The sequence below is a fragment of the Echinops telfairi genome, unplaced genomic scaffold (assembly GCF_000313985.2).
Source record: "Echinops telfairi isolate 266 unplaced genomic scaffold, ASM31398v2 ScPeMD7_25;HRSCAF=90, whole genome shotgun sequence".
In the NCBI taxonomy this organism is placed as follows: Eukaryota; Metazoa; Chordata; class Mammalia; order Afrosoricida; family Tenrecidae; genus Echinops; species Echinops telfairi.
The window spans coordinates 5,588,737-5,613,547 of NW_022103922.1; positions in this window are offsets into that span (position 1 = coordinate 5,588,737).

The window sequence follows — 24,811 nt, forward strand, 5'->3', positions numbered from 1 at the left end:
GAGGAGGGCTTTGTGGATTGGTGTTGGACATATGGGTCAATGTTGGACTTGTGGGCTTGGGCAGCACTGGATTGGGATGTTTTCTTGATGCGCACTTAACCTCTATATAAAACTCTCGTATATGTGAGTTTCCGTGGATTCGTTTCTCTAAAGTCCCCAGACTCGCACACTGTGAAAGCAAACTGAAACCTCTTTGTCCTGCTGAATAACTGGTGGGTTCAAACCACCGACTTTTGAACTCACAGCGGAAAACTTTAACCACTGTGTCATCACGCAAGACTCCTGGCCTAGAAAAACAGGGTAACCACACATCAGATAATGGACGGCGCTTTCAAGAAATGTTTGTCAGTATCATGAGGACCGTAAAGACGCTGCAAAAAAAGCATGCACTTCAGGTTTAAAGCCTTTTAAAACAAACTGTGGTCTGCTGCACCTGCGGACACTTGACTGTGTTTGATGAAAGAAGCCCAACTGTGGAAAGGCCGGCTCTCTAAGGGAGCAAATTCCTTAGCCAGGACACAAGTCCAGAAGGTCCACTGGTCAGGATTTTAACCACACCAGAAGAACTTCTCTTTTTCACAACCTTCCCCCCTCCCCAAGATTTCTGCCAGAGACACAAATCTAAAACGCTAGCTGATACAGAAGCAAGCGCTGCTCTCTGCATACACATGAGTGTGCCTCTCTCCCGGGCTCTGTGCTTGCTAATTTTCCTAATGGAGAATCAAATCTTCCAAATACCCCAAGGTTAATCCCAGCATGTGTCATATTACTCTGGTTTGAAGTTATGGCTTAGGCTGCTAGTGAAAGGCGCCAAAGGTGAATGGCTGGACGAACGGGTGAACGAGCTGGCATCAAGGGTAGATGTCTTTTGTAAAAGTAATAGCAGAGTAACTAAATGATACTAGAATTTTCCCATAAAAATTCTCAGCAGCATCCTATTCATTTCACAGTCCACATTCCAGCAATATTAAAAAATACATTACCCAGACCCATTCAGTACTCTGTGGAGGGACAGCTGACTCAGATTGGGGTTTAAAAGGGGCGAGTTAACACTGGCGCCCAGACTTGCATGGGTTCCTAAAACAACTCTCTAAAGGAAAGGGAGTGGCTGACGCTGGAAGCACAATAGAGACCCTGGGAGGCTGTCCCTGGGAGGAGTGGCCCCTGGGAGGCATGGCTGACTATAGAAGTGCCCAGAGACCAGGGGCTCCTCTGGAACTGCACCAGAGGCAGCAGGAGGTGAGGCCGGGGCATCAGAGGAGTGGGAAGACAAGGAAGTGCTTAAAAAAGAAAACGCACACATGAGTCAACAATGTTGGGAGACTGCCCCAAATCATGGAAGAGACCAGGCTTACTGGTCAAACAGGCTAGCAAAATGCCCCAAATGATGACCCTTAGCCACCCTTCAGTTTTGGAACTGAACTTGGCCTCCTGTTAGAATGATCACTCACTGAAGAGTTAAAAACAAAAAAAACCCAACTCACTGCCATCGAGGATGCCGACTCCTAGCGACCCCACAGGACAGGGTAGAACTACCTCTGTGGGTGTCCAAATGGTGACCCTTTACAGGAGCAGAAAGCCTCATCTTTCTCCTGTGAAGCCCCGGGTGGCTTCAAACCGTTGGCCTTGCAGTTAGCAGCCTGATTTGTTCACAACAGCCCAGCGGGGATTAGGATAAAGGAGGAGCAAGGGGAGCCGGAAGGGCAAGCAGAAAGCAGAGGAAGCGAGGAGCATTGCAAGGACTGCGATGGACCAGCTGAAACAACCTGTGTATCGGCTGCGGGATGTGGAGCGGAAGGTCGGCCTTGTAAACTTCGTTCACAGTACAAACTTAGCCAACTACCGAACTTGGATGGGGCCTGTCAAAGGGACCGGGGAGTCACCTGAGCGAGCCCTCAGTGGCCAGAGCTGGGACCCAGAGAGCCACCAAATGAAGCTGCTCCTGACCAGGAGATGGCATGCATGGTCAGCACCTCTGCCTCCACACAGTACAAAGCAAACAGAACAGAGTGAACAAACCGGAGGATCTCTCGGGTCGAGCAATTCTCTAAGGATTTAGGTAGCTCTCGCCTCCACCCTCACTGAGATACACAGATGCTCACCCCCTAGACCACGGCTCTCAACCTGTGGGGCGAGACCCATTTGGGGGGTCGAACGACCCTTTCACAGGGGTCAGCTGAGACCAGGGGAAACACCTATTTCCGATGGCCTTAGGAACCGAGACCCCGCTCCTCTATCGTCTCCAGGCAGGACCGCCCACATGCAGATACGCCCACCTACGAGTACCCGGTGTGAAGACTGTTCCCCATGCTATCCCATGCTTCAAGACAAAATTTCATTTATTTGTCGTTAGAAATAAATATTTCACAATGATTACATATTGTTTTTGTGATTAATCACTATACTTCAATTATGTTCAACGTGTGTAACAATAAAAATGCATTCTGCTTATCAGATATTTACATGAGAATTCATAACAGTAGTAAAATTAGCTATGAAGTAGCAATGAAAATAATTTTATGGTTGGGGGGGGTCACAACATGAATAAGGAACTGTATTAAAGGGTCACGGCATGAGGAAGATCGAGAACCACTGCCCTAGACCAAACAAAGGCCCTGCTATGAGACAGTTCTGACTCATAGCGACCCTATAGGACAGGGTGGGACTGCCCCTGTGGGTTTCTGAGGCTGCCACTGTTTAGGAGGGTAGAAAGCACTGGTGGTTTGAACTGCTGGCCTTGTGGTTAGCAGCCTAGTGCGTATCCACTATGCCCCAGGGTGAATGCATCACAATCTTATTTTAAAAGGAAAAAACGCCTGTTTAAAAGGCAAGGCAGAAGCGGCAGAACTCTACCAGGTAGCTGGTCCATAGAGATCCTCATCCGAGGTGAGGATGCCACCTGCCTCTGGGCTCTGCTCTCCGGAGACTGCAAAAGAAGGGGGCGGGCGCAGGGCCAGGGCGGGTTCATGACCACGGCAGCCTGCATCCCACCGCGGTGGCCCACCAGCCCAGTGCCCAATCCAGCTGGTTCCAGCTGGAGCCTCTAGAATTGGTTCTGAAACATCACTGGAGGAGAAAAATCCTATTCCTGTTAGTCATCTCTCTGGGAAAATCGACCAGAGATGACATACAATCAGACATGCGTGTATCAAGCCTGCTCCTCCTGGCAGAACCCGGTCAGAAAACACTCACAGTTGAATCAAGGGTACCGGCTGCACCATGTAAAGAGCACAGGACCACTGAGACAGTATGTGGCAAAGCAGACTCTAAGCAAGTCCCCTGCCCCCAAACAGTGGGTCTTCTGCCCTTTCTGGGCTCCCGCTGTGCAGATCTGGCCCGCTGCCTACAGCTCAATGCCCATCTCCTCTGCTCATCTTCTCTGCCTCCACCCCAAACAAACAAAAATCAACTCGCCATGGAGCGAATTCCGACGCACAGCACCCTATGGGACAGCACAGAATTGCCCCGGTGGGTTTCTGAGACCGTAACTCCGTATGGGAGCCAAGTGGAGGCCCTGGTAGCTTCGAACTGTTGATCTTGGGTTATCTGCCCATCGCATAACCCACCACACCACCAGGGATCATTTAGCTTCGGCCATCTGCCCCGATGTAAATGAGACCCCAGTGCCTTTCACTGTGACCCCTCCCTCCCTCTCCTAGGTCATTGAGCCTGCTCCTGCACCAGGCCCGCTGATTTTCCGTCATCAGTCACCTCTGGGCTCCCTTATCCCAGGGCCCCTCTCTCATCTACCCCCTCCGTGCTGCTCAGTCTCACCTCCAGTATCATTCCTCTCTGTGGCCCCAGACAATGTCCCTGCAGCACGCTCCAGCGCCAGGCGCCACAAGGCACTGCCGTTTTCTCAGGCGCCGTCCTCTTTTCATTATTCAGGTCCAGTTGGCCACCTCAACAGACAAGGCTAGGGTTGGTTTGGCTGTTTGCAATCACTGGTACAGTTTCCTGCCCTGTGTCTGGGCACTCATGACCATTTTCTGATGTGTTTTTTGAGAGCTGAGTAGTCATGTGCTACAGAGCATGCACTCGGTCAACGTCTGGCCACGCAGATGTCCACGGCACCACAGGTTCTAACAGAGTCCTGCCACCCCAGCTGGAGCCCTGGTTTGGCAGCCATTATACGTGGGCGGTCAGCAGCTCTAAGCCACCAGCCACTCCGTGGGAGAAAGAGGGGGCTTTCTGCTCCCGTAAAGAGTTAGTCTGGGAAACCCACAGGGGCAGTTCCACCCTGTCCTAGAGGGTGGCTGTGAGTCAGCATCCACTTCATAGCAGCAGGGAGTTTGGTTTGGGTATCCCAGTCGGAGAACAGCTTCCCAAACACAGCACACCCTCTCTCGCACCCTGGTGTGCAGAACGACTGAGCTGGAGCCTGTAACGGCAGAGTCCGTGGACGATTGGTGATACAGGTCTGGTTGTGACAGTTCACCCCTATGCTACCGGCCTGCCCACGTGACCTGCTCTATTTCCCGTCTACGAGTTTACTGTGTACGCTTCAACTGACGGGGCAGCAGCCAATCCCGTACACCTCATTTTAGAGTGTTGTAACATTACCTCCCACACTGGACCAATAAACGGAAAAACTGTGGAGTTGTCAAGGACCTCATCTTGCTTGGATCCGCAATCAATGCTCATGGAAGCAGCAGTCAAGAGATCACAAGACATGCTGCATAAGGTAAAGCTGCTGCACAAGACCTCTTTAGGATGCTGGAATGCAAGGCTGTTACTTTGAGGCCTGGGGTGCGCCTGAAACAAGCCCTGGCTTTCCGTGGCCTCCTATGCCCACGGAAAGTTGTACATGGAGTAAGGAAGACCGAAGATGACCCGATGTGTGTGGACTGTGGTGCTGGAGAAGAATATTGGTGGTACCATGGACTGCTGAAAGGACAGCATGAAGTATCTGTCCTGGAGGAAGTATGGCCAGAGCGCTCCTTAGAGGCAAAGATGGGGAGTGTCCAGTCCCTGGAGAAGGGTAGCATGCTTGGAAAAGTGGATGGGGCAGTGAAAGAGAGGAAGGCCCACAATGCGATAGACTGGCACAGAGGCTGCCACAATGGGCTCGGGCAACCGTTGTGCGCAGGGCCGGCAGGGGTTCGCTCTGCTGTGCGTTGGGCCGCTGTGGGTCAGAACTGACTCGATGGCACCTAACAGCAAGAGCGTGGACCCTGCTGAGTTTTCCGGAGGGCATCATGGCTCCCCACGGCAGCAGCAAGAGGCTTGGGGCTGCGTCCACGTGGAAGTGAAGCCAGAGGGTGTTCACTCAAGGACGAGAAGGCGGAAAAACAGCGAACACCATTGCTCGCAGTCACGCTGTCTCGTACTGGATGCTCCCGCGCCTCAAAACAGAAGCAGGCTGCTAAGGAGCGCGCCGGCTGAAGAAATGTGAGACGGACCCACATCAGATGTGGAGAAGCTGCGAAAGGCGTGGGTTAAGGTCCAGACACAAATGCAAGTCCCTCTCAGCACGCTGACGCTCACAAAACTTGTCCAAGACACAAAAGGAAAAGGCTGGGAGGGACTGCGGATACGGTGTTCTCACAACGTCCAAATCGAGTCACGGCCGCGACGGGAGAGCCGGAGGGAGGCTAGGGTCACTTCCAGCCACCAGTGTTTCTGAAATAGCTCCTCCGGGGATGTGTGCACACGCAGGCAGAACGAAGCAAATGTCTTCCGACTGAATGCATGCCTGTGCACTGTACGCAAGACAGACACACGGCGCTGTTGCAGATACACTCACCACGACTTGGGGTGGGGGGGATGTTCTAAACAGTTAGCATCTTAATAAGGAAGCCGCTGGTTCTTTGGTGATTTTACGACTAAGTTCTCGGGGTTCTTCTTGAAACCTGGAAGCTGTCAATGAACAGCGCCACATTTTCCGTCAGAGACTGCACGTGGAGTGAGACCATCGAGGAAGGACATGGCAGTGACAGGCATATCACAAATCCCAGGCCCTCTTCCGGAGACCGGCTCTGCGAGCATACGTGGCTCTTGCCTGGGGTGGTGACTGGAGAAGCCCACGGGCAGTTTCCCGTGAAGCGCTACGAATGGCCCTCTTCCTTCCGGCGAATCAGTTCAGACAGCGAGGCTTCTTTCAATCCCGATTCCCTTATCCAGACGGTTGGCTTTCACTCCCAGCCTGATGCGATATGCAAATGTGATGGGCCTGCTCCATCCCAGGCGGTAGCAGAAATGATTAATAGGGCAGAGGGAGGGAAGGAGCCACGTCCCGTCACTTGAAAGGCTCTCTCCAAGCTGCTATCAGTCCATTCAGCGAGCTCCACAAACCTGCCTGCTGCTGTGGCCCAGCCCCGACCTGACTGCCTACTGCACAAACACCTCGTGAGAAGCTCCATCCCAAGTCTGCTGGAAAATCAACGACTCCACCCATGTTGGGGGGGCGGGCGGGGGGTGGGGTGGTGGTGGTAAAGTTACATGTGTTTAGCATAGTCTAGCCCCACAGAGCCTAGGAGGTCTCCAACCTTCACCAACCACTGCAGTCAGGGAGAGAAGAGACTTGAAGAGACAGGAAGCCCCCTCACCTCATGTCTGCCATTCCCCTCCCTCCTGGCACAGGGGCCGTTTTAAAGACACTTAAAAACAGAATCTGCACCATCTCGAGCTCTGGGGCACCTCTAGCTCTGGCCATGACTGCTCGGAAATTGCCAGCCCACCATGCCTGTACATTGCCCAGCACTGGGGCAGCTGCTGGAACGTGGCCAGCGCACGGCTTCCAGGTCACTGCCTCCTAGCTGCCCTCTCTGTTCTCCCTTCTGGAACGTGACTGGTTCTCACTGTCGCATCTCATGAGCACTTTGAGGCCCACCCAGGAGAGGGCCCTCAGGAGGAGAAGAGGTCCCTTAGGGCCTGGTCCACGTGGGTGGGCTGGTGCTCTCTGAGTGGGCGTGAGGATGAAAGTCTGGGGCCTTGGGAGGCGGCGTGGAGCTTGTCACCCCTGTGGGTGCTGAAGGAGCAGAGAGTTGTGCGTGGAGCTCTCTCCACAGCTGTCAGAGCACAGTGACTTCTCACACCGGCTGCTGCCGAGGCCCACCTCCAGCCCAGGACCAGTGGCCAGCTCGGGCTGCAGCCACCCTCAGGGACACTCAGGTGGGGAGACAGGCAGGTAGGTGGCTGCACTATTCTTGGAATTGGACTCAGCATCAGGCCAGGGTGCTTCTCCAATCTCTATTTCCTGGACGCCCTGGGGACCTACCCAGGTGGATGTCTTCTTCTGACTGTCCTGGGGGTGAAGGGTAGATGGCGTGCTTACAATCATGGAGGTGAAGCAGGGCCTTGTGCTCCCAGGCAGGTCCTCCAAGAGGTGTCTTCTCTGAGAGAATGAGGAGGGTGGGTAGCAGAGGGCTCCTGATCTTCCCCCAGGGTCCCATCTTTCCTCGGGCCCCTGAAGGTGTAGACACTGGGACCCTCGTCCTCCCTGTCAGCAGAGGTGGGGGCCCAGAAATCCCTTCAGCTCCTAAGGCTGCAGACCCTCACTCTGAATTCAAGTGCAGACTCACCCACCTACCCACCCCTGCCACTGCTGTAACAGCCAAGTAGAGGTGGGTTCTAGTACCACCTGGTCAGGCGTAAACCTCCCTCTGCCACCTCATCCCAGAAAGGGGCCAATGCAGAAGCAGAGGCAGAGAGAGAGACTCCCAAGCTCAGCCCCTCAGCTCCACACAGGCCGCACAACCTCAGACACTGTGTAACCTTGTCATTACCAGGACACCATGCAGCATTGGCCCAAAATAAGTCCCGTCCAGCACAGCAGCCAGTCACATGACATCTTAAGCAACACACGCCTGTGCATACTGCGTGAGCCAGAAGTACAGGGCATCCCGCCTACATGCAAACAACGCTCAAGTCTTCACCAAGAAACAGTATCAGAGCAGCTCAGGGAATGGGGACAGGGACAAGGACATCCTTCCTCTACAAGAGCCATGAGCTCGGTGGGGCTGGCACTTCAGCGTCATGAACTGTAGTTGTAAGGGTCTTCCTACAACTTCTAAGATTTTACCCGCAGGTTTTGACAGCCAGGTGTCCGACAGCCAGCATCGATTAAATGAAGCGAATACTCCCTGCAGAATACGAGGCAGCCCTTAGAAAGAACCAGCAAGTAGCAAGTTGTAGGCACGGCCAAAGAGACTGTTGCTATTAGCAGCCCACAGGTTGCGTCCCCTGACTCACGGTGAGACGACGTGTTAGAGAAAAGAAAAGCTCCCTGTGGTTTCCCTGGCCAGAGGTGGCCCTGGTGACATAGTGGTTACCTGTTGGGCTGTGACCTGCAAGGTCAGCAGTTGGAGACCACCAGCCACTCGGTGGGAGAGAGAGAGACAGGGCTTTCCACTCCCACAGAGTTCCAGGACCAACAATCCCGAGGAGAAAACTACAAGACCGGTGGTTTCTGGGGACATGGGAGGGGAGGGGGTGGGGAGCCAGCAAACCCAGAGAAAGGGGAGCAACAGAGAACTAAAATGATGACGAGGAGGGTGCTTAATGCCGGGTGTGGCTTGCTCAAGAGCAATGTATCTAAGAGGAAATACTGAGAGCCGCTGAATGAATGGAGGGTGAGCATGATAGTGGGATAGTAGGAAGGTGAGCGGAAATAATGGAAAGAAATAGGAGGCTGTGCTTTCCACAATTGATGTATGTGTGGATTGTGATAACAGTTGTATGAGCCTCTAATAAAACGATTAAAAAAAAGAAATAGGAGGCAAAAGCTATTTATAGAGGTATAGCTATAAACATGTATATATGTAAATATATTAATTTATAACGAAAGGGATAGAGGCGAATGTACATATATTTATATGTTAAGTATTAAGATAGCAAATGGACTTTGGGCCTCTACTCAAGGCCTCCCTTAACACAAGAACACTTTGTTCTGAGAACCCGGCCCTCTTTAAACTCAGCTTCCTGACACCATCACTGAGGACAAAATGGGTGCACAGGCAAATGTGGTGAAGAAAGCGGATGGCGTCAAGCTAAGATATAGCATCTGGGGTCTTAAAGGCTTCAAGTCAAACAAGCAGCCATCTAGCAGAGAAGTAAATAAGTCCACATGGAAGAAGCACACCAGCCTGTGTGATCATGAGGTGTTGACGGACCAAGCAACAGGTATCAAAAATCCAAAACAAACAACTATATGGATGTGAACGGGGGGTGGGGGGGTGGGGGGGTGGAGTGGAGACCTGAAGCTCATCTGTAGACTATTGGACATCCCCCCACAGAAGGAGTATAAGGGATGATTCAAGCAAGGTGAAGTATAGCTCCAACGAATCACACATCATTCCTCAATGCTCCGTGCCCCCACTACCATGACCCCGTTCTAACTTACAAATCTGGCTAGACCAGAGAACACACACTGGTACATGGAATTCAAGAAAGGTAAAGCCCTCAGGGACAGTCGTGGGAGCAGTGATATCATGAGGGTGCGGGGGTGGTCTGGGGGTAAGGGTGAGAAAAGGGGAACCCATCACAAGATTGGATAATTGCCACACACCCCCCATGGAGGGGACGGTAACAGAAATGTGGGTGAAGGGAGACAGAGGACAGTGTAAAATATGAATAATAATAACAATATATAATTGATCAGGGATATAGGAGGGGAGGAGGGAGGGGAAAAAAGAGGAGCTTATATCAAGGGCTCATGGAAATGATGATGGCAAAATATGCACAAATATGCTTGACACAATTGATGTATGGAATGTTATAAGAACTATAAGAAACGCCCAATAAAATGAGGGGGTGGAGTTCCCGTCTCGGAACCCCACAGGGGCAGGTCAGCCCTATCCTACGAGGTCACTGCATGGGTTGGCATCAACTCAACGGCAGTGAGTTTGTTTGCTTGTTTTGTTGGAATATTTATAGAAGTGGACTGTTTGGATTTTTTTCTCTTTTCCTTTTTTCTGCAGAGCCACTGGGGGTGACTCGAACTGCCAACCTTCGTTTTGTGACCCACCGAACCCACTGCCATCGAGTGGATTCCAGCTCACTGCAGGAGAGAGAACAACTTCCCCTTTGGGGTTTCCCGGGCAGTAAATCATTAGAGGAACCGACTTAAGCTCAAACTCTCTGCCATGGAGGCAATGCTGACTTCCAGCCACCCTATAGGAAAGAGTAGAACTTCTCCTTTGGGTCTCCCAGGCTGTACAGCTTTAGGGGAATAGAAAGCCTCCTCTTTCTCCCTCAGAGGGGCTGGTGGTTTTGAATTGCTAACCTCGTGGTTAGTAGCCCAAAGCATAACCCAGTACGCCACCAGGGCTCCTTTAGTTTGCAACAGCTGATCACAAACCGCCTGCACGGCCCAGGCTCCCACCAATTAATTACACAGATAGATGTGTACAACGGCCCTGAAGGCAAATAAGTCACGCCCATGTTATATGGGGGGCATTGCTTGCATGCAAATACCTAGTGTGCCCACACTCTTCTTTGCAGCCCCTCTACTTTACCAAGTAGGACCGGTCTCTCTTGGCAACAAGTCCACAGTAGTGAGATGGAGTCTCGCCATCCCTGGCTCCATGGAGCATCCTGGCTGCACTTCTTCCCAGGCAGGGTTGTGTGTGCTTTTGGCGGTCTGTGGCACTTTCGGTATTCCTTACCGGCACCAGGACGCAGATGTAGATATGCAGTCCTAGGGGCACAGTGGGCCACGGGTTGAGCTGTACACTGCAGGGTCAGTATTTAGAACCCACCAGCTGCTGTTTGGAAGAAAGAGGGGGCTTTCTACTCCCATAGAGGGTTACAGCGCCACTCTGTGCTATAGGGTCACTCTGAGTAAAAATCAACTCTTGGGACAACGAGTTTTACATCTATCCTTCCATGGCCAATTGCCCTTTGCTTAGGATAGTTAGCATTACACACTGGCCTGATAGGCTGAAGTAGTTACAAGCCCTTTTGCATGTCTCTTAGTCACTGAGCTGGGTTACAGAGTATCAGAGCCTCTACTTACCCTCTCTCCCTCTAGGCTTAGTAGAAACTTAGGGGCTGAAAATTCCAAGTCCTCCAACAACATGCCACAGCACTCAGGCCTTGAGACCTGGTCGGAGGCGGTTATAAGCTACCAGGTGTGGCGCAGTGGCTATGGTGCCCCTCGGGGGAACCTGAAGAACCCCCAGGTGAGGGCCGTGGGCTTCGGGAAAGATGACAGACAGTCTTGAGAACTCTATTCCGTCCTGTGGGGTCGTGGTGAGCTGGAATCGACTTGATTGGGGCTGTGAAAATGCGATCCAGCATTTCCTGAAAACACTGCTCTCTCCCAGAAGCCACACAGCTTCTTGGTGTATACGTGTGGATGCCTAAGGATGGCTCAGCCAACCACAGCGCGACTGAAAGCCAACACGCCTTCCCATGCCCTCGGCATGCGCTAGTGCTGCCGGAAGAGCCAAAGTGCCCAGAGAACACTTGCGCGTAGGATGCCAGGTTACCAGAGGCTACAAAACTCAGGCATCTCTTGGCGAGCACAGCCCTGGGGAGGAGAATTCCCTTCCTTTCCCTTCTGTAGGATGAGTTTAAGAGACAGTACAGGGGTTGGCCCACTGCTGCCTCCAACACAGTAACTCCTGGCTTGTCCTTTGTTTTGACTTTTTCAATGTCTCTCCAGAGGGCAAAGCCCTTAACATACAATGATGAAAGGGGCAATGATAGGCTTAATGAGTTAGTTAAAGCCACTGGGTCGGTTACCTCGTCATGGAGGTGTGACTTGCTGAGGAAGTTCGAGTTCATGACTGAAAAAGGAAACAGAGGGAAGAAGAGTGGACTGAGGCATCTCCAGAGACCTTACTTCAGATCACTGAAACTCTTCAGGCCGTTCCGAAATCTTGCTATTCTGACCAGTGTTCCTTGGGGGCACAGGGTCTCCGCTAAAGAGGTGTGTCCTCCAGGCCAGACAGACAACACATACAGAGGCAATGTTCACTGGGAACTTGGCAAAGTTAAAGTACTCATGCTCTTCAAAGGGAACAGATGACCATTTTCACTTGAACGCAAACGGGAATTGAGTTTTGAGTATCGTCTTCACCAAATCCGCTTTCCCAACCTTCCAGAGAGAATTCCCTCCAACCCTGAGTTAGTCGGGACACAGCCTTGGCAGTCCTGACCTCAAGGGTTTATGCAGAGAAGGCAGCTGGAGGGCCTGCAGGAAGGCTTCAACACCAACAGGTGAACTCCCGCAGGGGACTCAGGGCAGGACCCGCAGCAGCCTCTTCAGCTCAAAAGGTGCTCCCCAGGGGATGGGTTCTTGTAGGAGATGGGATTTACTGTTAGAAAGGCATTCTGCTAAGTCATATACATACATATATTTAAAAATCCGCAGCCACAGAGGAGGCTGCCAAGATGTTGAGATAGCAGCAAACCAGGACTCACTAAGAGAGGAAACCTGAGTGCTACACAGGAATGACCTGAGGCGGGCGGGAGTACCTCCAAGACTATGGTTCACGTAGCAGGTTCACATTAAATGGAAATCCCACGTCATCGCGTGTTAAATTTGCTCACGGAGGTTTCAGGCAAACACCTGCACCCATGACTTTGTTGCCCATCTCACTTTCAGGTCCCAATTGCCCTGGGAAAGGCCTGGAAGGAGCAGAGGCCGCGTGCCCTCCCTGCCCCACGCTAGACCAGGGCTGACTTCCTACACAGCAAATATACTGCTACACGTAGCACACGTGAGCTTTGCATTCCCAACCCAGAAACCAATTGGCGCTATTCCTCCAGAAAATAAAGGCGGGAGGATATTTCCCTACGCATTTTCCAAGGCCAGCCAGCGTTACTGACTTAGAACAACAACAAAACCAAACCAAAAGAATGACAAAGGCATTACAAGGGAATGAAACGACAGACCAACTATTCTCAGGGAGACGGACATGAAAATGCCCCAAACAAAATCCTAACTATCTAAACCTAGAAATCTGCCTAGGAGATAATAGATGATTCCAAAATGAGGCTTTATCCCGGTAATACAAAAGAACAGAGTACTGATGCGCGCGCACACACACACACACACACACACACCTTTTAGAAGCATGCCCTGAAAGAGGCACGCACAGACAGCAGCATCCTGCAGGAAGCCGTTCACCTGACATTCCAGAAAAAGGCAAAATGGCAGCGCGGTCAAGCAGATCGATCTTCACAGATGATGAATCGGTGGAAACTGGTCTGTATCGTCACTGTGATGGTGGTACACTACACAGCTGTCAAAATGGACCAAACCACACACTTACAAATGGATGAGTGAGTAATACTGCATGTCAAACAAAGCAAACTTACTGCCCTGAGCCCATTCCAACTCCTCATTTAAATAGAAAAAAAAACATAATATTTAAAGAAAACAGACTTTCAAAGGGGTCTCAGTGGAAAAAAGCACGGTGCTCTCGCTCTAACCTTTTCAATGTCTATACGTTTTCTCGTGACTTTACACTGGCAAAGAAACTACGTGATAAGGAGCTGGCACCTCTATTTAGAAGAGGCGCTTGCTTGAACAAGAGAACCTCCAGCAGACGGCACGTTGTTCACATTTTCCAACAAGGGCCTTCCCTGTGGCCCTGCTACCATCTGAAGTCTTGAATAAATCAGAGTATCAAGCAGCCGTCAGCATCTGGGCCTCTTGCTTCGAATAGCGTGCCAAACAATTCTAATCGTTCTCTCCTGGCCATTACAACTTAAACCATCTCTCATCAAGATGTCGACTGAGTACAGAGCTGCTAACCCAACTGAAATGTCCTTAAATAGTCACTACCCAAGCCAAAGATGTTATTCCTGTCCACAAGGAGTGTACACCTGAGAGAGAAGGCACGGGCACGGGCGTCTCGATTAGTAAGACAAGATGCGAAAGGAGCGCGCGGAGCTATGATACAGAGAGTCAGCGCTGCTGCGGCACAGAAGAAAGCAGCATGGACCAGAAGACGACAGGAGGGAGGGCCCTAGCCATCCAAGAGCTGAATGCTAGCCTTCTCACCAGGGCAAAGAGCAAGAGGGTGACGGAGAAGTGACAACGTGAACCACATTCGCAGTGGAGTAGAAACGGCTTACCTGAGTCAGAAGATTAGGGAGAAGCTGGAGGTAAGCCAGGTCTCAGTTATTCAGCAAACATCTCTGAGTCCCTTTTGCATGCCGGGCACAGGACACAAAGTCTAGTCTTGAATTGGGGAGTTTTACCCCGAACACTGGTGGCCGTGTCAAGTCAGAACTGGGCTGCTAACCCCAAGGTCTGTGTTCAAACCCACAAGCAGCCCCGCAAGAGACAGAGGAGGCTGTCTGCTCCAGCAACGATTTACAGCCTCAGACTCAGCGAGGCTGTCAGAGCCAAAAGCGACACGGTGGCGGTGGGTTTTTGGTTTTGTTTTTGTTTGGGAGACCCCATAGCAGTAGACGTGATGCAGTTCTACAGCGCCATGGCCATTTCATGTACATGATCATGATCCATCTTCACAACAAGCTCATAGTACAAGAAAACAGAGTTCAGAGGGACAGGGGTGAGCTGAAGGCCTGACGGTCATGTAGTCAGGTAAGAAAGGGAGGGATACAGGGAAGAAGAAAGGAGAGAAAGGAAAAAAAACATCTTCCTACTCCCTATCTCATTGTTTGTCTTATGTTCTTATCACACGAACTTTTCATTTTCCCAAGAAAATAACGAAGTATCTTTTCCAAACGGTGCCGAGTGTGTCGACCACCTGTGGTCAGGTTGTCCAGAGATCATGTCGGGCAGGGAAGGCTTGGAGACACAAAGGGTTCTATCGGAAGTCTGCCAGTCATCCTGGAATAGGCGGTGGCTGCCGGAGGGAGGAAAGCGTTTGGATAAAGAGGGTCTGTACACAAAGATTCAGCTTGTTAGTTCATTCCAGTTTGAAAATGCCAACAGACTCCAGGATAACTAAGTCATGGAGCCTTAGAGCTGCGGCGATGAAATCACACTGCCAACCAGGAATCTCTGTGGCAGGGCGAAGCACGACTGTGCTCAGTCTGACTGCCCCTCGGGTGCAGAAGTAGGAACCCAGACACTGTGCAGGTCTGTCTTTATTCCTGAGATGAGAACGGCACTCATGTTACCACCACTGGTAGTTCATTTGCAGGCACCGGTACAAGGGAACCGGTGAGAGCAGGAACCGTGTGCAAGAGAAACCTGTGGGAGAAGGAAAGTTCAAAGATTGGAGACTGGGCCCTGTCCGAGGTAGAGAACTTGTGAGACAGGGAAGAACCTGTCAGTTGGGTGAGCTCTGGCTCTCCCAAGTCTCGCCGAAATCACTGGTCTGTACTTAGGCGTCTACGGCAAGTGACGCAGGTGCACTGTCCCTCTGCCAACCAAACTATGCATATTTAGAACAGAAGCCCCCCGCAGACGTTTTGCTTGGTAAAGCCACGCGCAGTGGAGGGCGGCGAGGGGAAGATGAGATGGGGGGGCCCAGTGGTTGCAACCGTGGGCTCCAATTTAACAATCGTGAGGCTGGCATGGGACCTGACGGCGTTCTCTTAAGTGTCGTGCACAAGGTCGGTATGGCTCTGAATTGCCTGCACGGCAAGGGTGCTCACCTGCTTTCGGGAAATTTCTAGGGTGGTGGGCACACCTGAGTAAGTCTAAGGAATGGATCGACATTTGCTTCATGACAAATCAAGGGCTCGCGGCACTCCTTTGGGGGAGCAGAGCCATTTGCCGATCACAAATACACAAGTTATGGCTGCATCACGTAGAGGCAGGCTGGAGACGAGTGTGCTTTAAACCCCCAGGAAGGTGGGTCTGTATTACCTCTGACAAGAAATACTTCTCAAGGCCGAGCTATGTCCTGAATTTCTTCCAAGACGTGAAAGTTAGAATGCCAGTTCACTGATGAGAATATCATCCTGCGGTGGCTGCTGGGTGCTATGCAGTCGGCTTTGATCCACAGTGACCCTAAGCACACAGGATAAAACCCTGGCCAGTCCTGCGCCAGGCTCACAATTGTTTGAGCCCATTGTTGCAGCCACTGTGTCCATCCATCTCTTCTTCTACCAAGCTGCCCCTCTGCCAATCATGTCCTACTCCAGGGCAGGGACTGGTCTCTCCTGACAACACTTCCAAAGTATTTAAGACAAAGCCTCATCATCCTTGCCTCTAAGGAGCACACTGGCTGTATTTCTTCCAAGACAAATTTCAATATCTGTCATAATATCTTATTAATGACTGTCCATCGAAATACCCAAGGGCTGAGACTGACTTCAAAAGCGGGTCACGTAGGGGGTTCAGGACCCAAAGAGGAAGCGCTGCCAGAGGGGGACAGAGGTCAGTGCGTCTCCAGGATACGGCCAGCAGGGGCCGCCAGTGTACAGGACACACACACGGGCTCCCCTCCTGCCGGAGGCACACAAGCCGCCCCACTGCACAAGTGGAGCAGGCATTCCACCTCAGCACCCTGAAGAGTCTTTTCAACCACTGCTTCTGGCCACGTGCCGCTGGAATTGTGAAAGGTGCACACAGGCAGCCACCAGACAGCCAGAAGAAAGCACCACGCCCCACGCCATGACCTTTGCAGAAAGGGTGAAACCTCGGATCAGCAGGCATCTGAGAAAAGTCCTGCCATCCTCCTGGGAAGAGATGCAGGTGACTCGGTTACTGCTGGGGGAAGCTCTCGGCTACTGAGTCTGGGTTATAACTGAATAGAAGGGTTCTGCTGTAAGCCACTGGGTCGATTCCGACACGGAAAACCTATAATCACAGGAGAGATTGCCCCAAGGGCATCCAAATAACAAATATCTGATTTACAGGAGTCCGAGTGACTCTAGGGGTTAGGGGTTGGTCTGCTAACCGCAGGATCAGTAGTTCAAACCCACCAGCAGGAGAAAGCTGAGGCTGTCTGCTCCCATAAAGATCTACAGACTCAGACCTCATCCAGGGTCACTGTGCATCGGAATACTCAAAGGTAGCGGGGTTTATTCGGGCTGAGAGGGCATTGCCCGTATCCAGCAGTCGGGAGAGAGTGTACGGGTCTGTCTGTGCCCCTCACTTGGAGCCAAGAACACAGACACACCTGTCCACTCAGTGGCAGTCACTTCCTCAAACCTCCTCCCGGAATCTGCTCTCCAGTTGCAAGGCTGATGTAAGCCGGCTACTATGGAGCTCCACGAGACGGCTGTTTCCCATGGAGAGCAACTCGGGTGCCAATCACTGCTGCCAAAGTCACACAAATGCACACTCCGGCTTCCGCTTGTCACTCCTGTTCCACGTAATCTGGGCACTCAGCACTAAATCAATTTAAGGAACTGCCGAAGTTAAATACATACATTGCGATGATGACGGCAGATTGGGCTGTGAATGCCTTGTGGCTCCGTTCGCTTCCTTTGTTAGAAAGAAAAAGCTAATTATCTGCAGCTGTCAACCATGAAGCCCGAGACCTATTTAAGTTAACAGTAGCCTTGGACAACTGAAAACATTCTTCATATTTCTGTCCGATTGTTTTCTTCTGGCAAAATAACAGTTTTCCCCCTTTCTAAAAATAAAAAAAAAAAGCATTACGAAACATTAACTCTTCTCAAGGACGGTGTAAAAACAAGCTGGAGGAGGGACAACTGAACACTCAGATTCCTTTTCACAACCAACTCACGTTAATATTGCCCAAAGGGAAGTGCCAATGGTTGTAATTGTTGTGGCAACCATCAGACCACCGGTGCAAAGCCCCCTCGCACAGATTCAGGCTTCAGCGATGAGCAACCGGGTGCCCAGAGGTGGTTGCTGCAAATGTAAAGCTGAGGGGGCTTCCGGAAAACGTCGTTACCTTTTGACTCCGTCCCTCCCTGCCCCCAGACTTTCTGCAGGCCCTCTGAATGTCACAGAGGATTCAGGGAGGAAGTCTGTTCATTTACGTAACTTATCCATTCCAAAGTCAAAACACTACAAAATGTCAGAAAATGCACATGGCGCCACCGACTCCGGTGTTTTCTTCTCCTCTTCAGCCAGTGTCTGACTCCCATTCTCTTGCATGCCACTGGAATCTAAAGTTGAGCAACAAATCGGTCAAATTAGGTTCGTTTTTTTCTTTCTTCCATACATACGGATCAACTTACAAGTTTCCAAGAGATCAAACCAAGGAAAAAAGAGTCTTCGAGTCAAAGAAAAACAAGCTTCTGACGATCGACGTGCAGCTCAGGGTCGTTGAGTTGGTCCCAATCATCCGTGCACGAGGACAACGGAGTGAAGCGCTGCCGGGCCGCACCATCCTCACACCGCTGCTGCGTCTCAGCCCGTGGCTGCAGCCACTGTGTCATCCCATCTCGCCCAGGGCCTTCCTCTTTTGTGCCCTGTCCCTCTACTGAATGGAACGTTCCTCTCTCGGGACTGATCTCCCCGATAACGTGAACACCCAAAGAACCTGAGCCAGGTCTCTTCATCCTCACTTCTAAGGAGCACCCTGGCTGTACTTCTGTTCAGAGGGATGTGCTTGCCCTTCTGGCCCGTCAACATGCTTTACTCCCCTGTTACTTTTCGACAAGGCTATGTTCTCCGACAAGACGCCTCAACATCCGAGTGCACCTACTCTTCTCAGGTCTTCTTGATTCCTCGCCCAGTTCTCGCATGCAGGGGAGACCACTGAAGAGCCAGGGCTAGGGTCAAGGGTACTTCAGTCCTTAAAGTGACCACTCTGCTCCCTAACACTTTAAAGAGGTCTGTGCGGTAGATTCGCCTAAAACAACATGTCATTTGATTTCTTGACTGATCAACACTAAGCAAACTCTTACAAATCAAGTTCAACACCTACACAGGGGTCACTATGATCGATGGTGAACATAAATATTCTTTGCATCTGTTCTTCCTGAATTTTCAGGGAGGAAACATGATTTTCTGCTGTTCTCTGTGGGCCTAGTCCCCTTCTCACAGGAACACACTTAATTCTTTTAAAATATCACAATTAAAACACTACCCACTTAGCTTTCTAATTTTTTTTCAAACACACATAACTCTCTAGTATAAGGAAATCAATATAGGTAAAGTCAAACGTACAAAATCAATACTGTGAGAAAAAATGAGGTCTAAAGGAAGTATAGTCGCTGTTGGATGCCATCGGGTCAGCTCTGACTCTGAGCAGGTCCGTGTACAACAGAACAGAACACGGCCCACGCACCGTGCTGCCCCGGCCTCCTCACTGTTGCTCTGTTCCACTGTCAGTCCCCCTCGGTGAGGGCCTTCCTCTTCACTGACCTTACGGAGAATGCTGTCCTTTTCAGGAATGGGCTCCTCCGGATAACGCGTTTCAGTGCGTAAGACGACATCTCCCCATGCTCGCTTCTGAGAAGCAATCCGGCTGTGCCTCGTCCAAGAACATGCGTCCATTCTTCTGGTGGGTCTCCGCATCTCCGGTTCTTGTTCCCCGATACCCCCATTCAAGTACATCAATCCTCCTTTGTGCACAGCTTCTGCACAAAACCAAACTCACTGCCGCGGGGCGGAGTTCCATGCGCAGGGACCCAACAGGGCAGGGTAGAACTGCCCCCGTGGGTTTCCGAGGCGCCCTCGTGGTGAGGTGGTTACAAGTTGGGCTGCGATCCATGTGCTAGGCAGTTTAAACCAGCAGGAGCTCCAGGGAGAGACTGGCTTGCCACTCCGGTCAACAGCTACAGTCTCTACAACCCACAGGGGTCGCTGTGAGTCAGCACGGACGCGATGGCAGGTGAGTTTGGTTTTAACTCTTTATGAGAATAAAACGCTTCCTCTTTCTCCTAAAACGCAGTTGGCAGTTTTGAACTTAGACCTGAAGGTGAGCAGCCCAATGTCTGATTAAAGATACCACTGCCTGGGCCAGGCACACCTTAGTCCTCACAGTGACATCTGCAGCCAATGTGCCCAGGGCAGCGTGTCCTGTCATAACTGGCTGTGGCTTCCATGACCAGCGACTGTGGATCCCAATCAGGCGAGATCCTTGACCACTGCCATCTTTTCCGTTGTCTGCCACGATGTAACTTATTGGGCCACCTTAAGGGCCTGTGCTTTCCTTATGTTGATGCGTAAAACTACAGCTGTTTGTAAGTCCTTAAGGAACTCTGGCAGCATAGTAGTTATGTGTGGGGCTGTGAGACAGTTTATTGTGCCAGCCTGGTCGATAAACACAAGTAGGATTAACTGAAGGGCGGAGAGATAAATGGCTCGGTGAGCCTCGCCTTTCTTGTCTCTTGCTCTTTGATCATCAGACCAGTGTGCGGCTGCTGCCTTGCTTGTTCTGTGCCTCAATTTAAAGGCTACACTACCTGCGGGACGCCTAGCCTGTGTACTGTGTCGCTGTAAGTTGAGGTCCCTTTAAGACATCTCTGGAGCTGGGGACTGGCAGTTGGGACTGGTGGTTAGTTGACAGTTGGTGATCTGCCTTGTGATTGGCTGCTGTGCTGACATAGCCTAGCTCTCTCTATAAATAGAGGAAGATCTGGCAGCAGACTAGACTTGAAGGACTACTAGTCTCCCACAACTCTCTCTCACGGGAGTGAGTTGCACTGAGCCATTTGTAGTGCTTTATAATTTAACTGTTCATTTCTTGTATTATATATTTATCTGTATATGATTTAACAGTTCATTTCTTGTTATATATCTAATTATCTTTATAAATAAATATATTAAATTATCAGCAATTTGGTTTTATCTCTCTAGAGAACCCTAACACAGGCTGCTAACCTCTGAGTCAGCAGTTCAAAACTATCAGCCACGCACTGAAAGAAAGACAAAGCTTCCTATTCTTGTAAAGCGTTATGGTCTTAGAAACCCACAGCTCTACCCTGTCCTGCAGGTTCTGAGTCGGCATCGACTGGACAGCATGGACCGGACTGGAGTTTGGTTTTAGAAGCTAGCCACGGGGGAGCTGGTTCCGTACCACCCTTGACCCTTACCCCTGAGAGTCTGGCTTCCCACAGCCCCTCCCCGCCCTCCTGAGGAATCGCTAGGACAGTCCTCAGCCACAGCTTTGCAGGGGACAAGGGAGAAAAGTGCAAGGATGACGGGATATGCAACGTCACAACCACACCCACCTCAGATATCCCAGAATCCCAGAGGAAACAGAGTGCTGGTCAACCCAGGCAGAGGTGCGTGTGGCAGGGGAAGTCACTGTCGACGTGGAGCCATGAAGAGGTCGCACTGTGCTCAACACACTACATTCCCACTGTCCCCAAAGCCAGCATGGCAGGGTCAGGCCCAGGTCCCTTTCACACGAACACAACAGGGCCGAAGAGAGCTCATCTGGGCCATGACTTTCTGTGTCCGTTACTGGGGACCCGGACCAGACGTGGTGCCAACCTCTGCCACTGCTGGTGCCTGGGACGGAGCTCTCCTCCGGGCATGGAGACATGGAGGAAATGACAACCATGATTAGGAAGCCAGCTCTGTCTTCAAATGGGGTGGGAAACATGGGTAGCCCCCCAGTGTCTCCTGCCACAAGCACATGGATGGCCCACGGGCTACTTGGCGCGGGGCGGTATTTGGGAGTAGACAAAACACCTGTGGTTGTTTCTTCCCTCGCATCTGGAAGTCTGCTCCAGAGGATGTTATGATTCCGACTCCCTCACTGCCCGACAGATGCTTAACTACAAATAGCACTGAGGGCACTAGCGTGACTCTCCCAGCGATGAGAGATGAACTGCTATCTCACACAGGTAGTAAGAGACCTGAGGAATGAAAACCACTGCAGTGCCCTCCACCGAGTCCCAGGGCCAGGTCTCTCCTGCCCACAACTCACGGCCAAAATTCTAAACCAAACCCACTGCAGCTCCCACCTCCCGACTGAAGCCCTGTCGGCCAGAGTACAGTCCATCTGCTCCCTGAGGGCTCCCAAACTGTCCATCTCGACAGGGGCAGGCGGCTTCCTTTCTCCAACAGCTGCTGGGTTGGGACACGGCTGCCTAACCCTGTCCCACAGTTCCTGCAGGTGCACTGCATGCCACGATGATAACATCCACTAAGACACTGCACCTTTGTCACCTGGCCCTCATACCTACACGGTCATGAAGCCAGGGACATGGGGAGATCCGCCTTAAGCATGAGTAAATGGAGACTCAGGAACTGAAATGATCTACGAGCTCAAGAGAGAGAGACGGCAAGCCAAGTCTCTAAAGGGCCCACTGACTCCAAGTCCATTGCTGCTCCGGCGATCGCAGTGCCCCATCGATTACAAACCCCTCTTGGGTAAACTGGCTCCAGGCAATCGCGGGGACATTTCTATGGGGATGTCGTGTATTCTAGTCTCTGAACCTGAAGAGCGATGGGTGCAGGGAGGCGTTCTTTCTATGCCGACAGGTGACAACAGAACTTCTGTTTCCAGGATAAAGGTGGTGTTTGTGTTAAGACTTGGGGGATTCCCACCCAAGTGTTTGCATGATCCAGAACACAGTGGGCTGTGGTAGCTTGATTTTTATGTCCACTTGCTGGTACCTGTGAAGGTGTTGCCTGGTGATGCCTCTTTATAAGAGAGACCCTGGGAACATATCCCTCTCTTGCGTGTTTACCTCCCTGCTGGCCTGGATTGTGTGCCTGGCTCGGGCTGGCAGCCCAGGCGGCTGGCCGACCCTGGGAGCTATGGCGGCCTTCCCTGTTCCTTCACATGACTCTGCACCCACTCGCCTGTGATCTCCCAGCTTCCCGCTTCAGCTCCCTGCCTCATCCACACGCATCTGGAGAAGGCTCGGCTAGCATTGGCACCGTGGATTTCAGTTGGACAGGGTTGGGCTACTTCTCTTTAGTGCTTGATATAAAGTCCTCTCTGATAGACATGTGAGTGTCTCTGGTTTGGTTTCGCTAGAAAACAACCTGATACATGGTTAGGGAACCAGGAGCATCCGCAAACCCCCCACAGAGTAATAACTAAAAGGTGCCCCGTCTGGGCGTTAGTCCAGTGGTGAGCCTTCTCCCTGCAGACTTCCACGCAAGCAGGCAGACAGAAGGACAGACAGACGGAGGTCCTTCCTCCACCGCACTGCCATGCCCGGAAGCAGCCCGTTCCGCATGCCGGCTGCTCACCCTCTGCTCTGTAGGGCCTCAGCTACATGGAAGCCCGAGGACACCGAAGACACTGTGCTTGGGCCTGGCTCCCACTAAAGGGCACTGGCTGGGCCATGTGGCCCGATGAAGTTCTGGGACACAGAAGGGGCCCTTCTTGGACTTTATCAGTCATGGAGCAGGCAATTTATTTTGAGCCAGAAAAATAAAATATTATCTCAGGCCATCTGGTTGGGGAACACTCTCTGTTTGCTCAGAAAGGTCAATGTTGTCAAGTTATTGAATGTTATCTCTGGTGCCGATAGGAAGAGGGACTCTTTGGGAAGCAGGCCAGGGAGAGTCAAACACCGGACATGAAGGTGTAAAGTTCCATTTAAAAGCATGGGCTTTGGGGCCGGGCAGCCCACAGTTCGAATCCCAGCCCTACTGGTGGCCAGGCAAAAGACCATGGGGCAAGCATAAACTGCCTCAACCCGTTTTCTTCATCTATGAAGTCCAGCTCCCACCACCCTGGCAGGGCTACTGGATGTATAAAGGGGGTGAGACAGGTACGTTACCAGTGTGGACAATAATTAGGATCTCTGGGACAACCCTCTCTCTAGTCTTGCGTGAAACTACATACTATGTTCATGGCTTCCCTAAACACTTCTGCAGCCGGCAGAGTGCGGTAGGAACAGGGTCTCTTGTTCTCTGCTGTGTCGATCAAACAAGTGCAGTGAGAGAGTCTGTGGCTAACAAAAACCTCGCCGCCGACTGAAAACATTTAAGGAACAGTTGCTATTTTATAAATCAGATTTATAGCAGCTATTATTCTGCCGCGGAGCCGACGGGGTGGCTGTGTCTCCAGAGAACGGCTCCTGGGCCGTAGCAGATCCACAGCTGAGCTGCTCCGGTGGGACCACAGGAGCACGGCATTGGCTAGGGAGCGGTGGGGCGGTGGGGCGGTGGGGCTGTGGGGCTGCCGGGCCGTGGCTGTGCCATCCCGATTCGCTTTGCGTTAGGCGGCTTTCTCTTCCTGTTGGACAGCGGGACAATGCCAGGGGACCCAGAGGTGGTGTGGGCAAGGCAGGCAAACCCCCACTCCCCGTGGTGAAATTAACCATGTGGATAAAAAGAAACAAGTAATTAGAGCATACATTAAAAAGTCACTCTATCAAAACTCCTCGGAGAACGTGGGCAAAAAGCCATGCCTCCTACCCCACAGGTCCCTTCCAGACTATGGCCCGTGTCCCCGTTAGGTCTCACTGTGAGACGGGGGATGTTTCGTCTGCACTCTGGGAGGCACTGGCACTCTGGTGGCACAGTGGGTCCCGTGCTGAGTGGCTAATCACAAGGTCAGCTGTTCACAAGCCCCGGACGCTCTGTGGGAGAAAGACGAGGCTTTCGGCTCCAATGAACAGTCAGATCCACGCAAACACTCAGGGTTTCCTGTCCTAGAGAGGCGCTGTGAGTCGGACGCGATTGGATGGTAGGGAGGTGTTGTTGTTGGTTTGCTTTCTGAGGGGCCTGGCCAGCGCAGACACGTGGGACAGTGTTACATGGACAGAGCTGGATTCCGCAGAATCAAACTAGGGACTCGAGGCTAACTGGGGGCAAAGGCTGCAGGCTGGGGTGAGGCAAGAAAGCCTCCATCTGCTCTGACTCAGCCCTGGCTGTTGTACAAGTTCTGGTTCGGCGGGTGGCAGTATCAGACCCGGACCATCTTCAATGTCAACTGCTAGATTCTGGGCGTTCTGAAGCGCTGCCCTGAGCGGTCCGGGGGCATGATGCACACTGTCCAAACGCCAGGCTGCATGGCCATCTCCCTACAAGCTGACAAGAGCCGAGGGGGTCGTTCACACATGCTGGGCTTGGGGTCTAGAGACAGCAGGATCA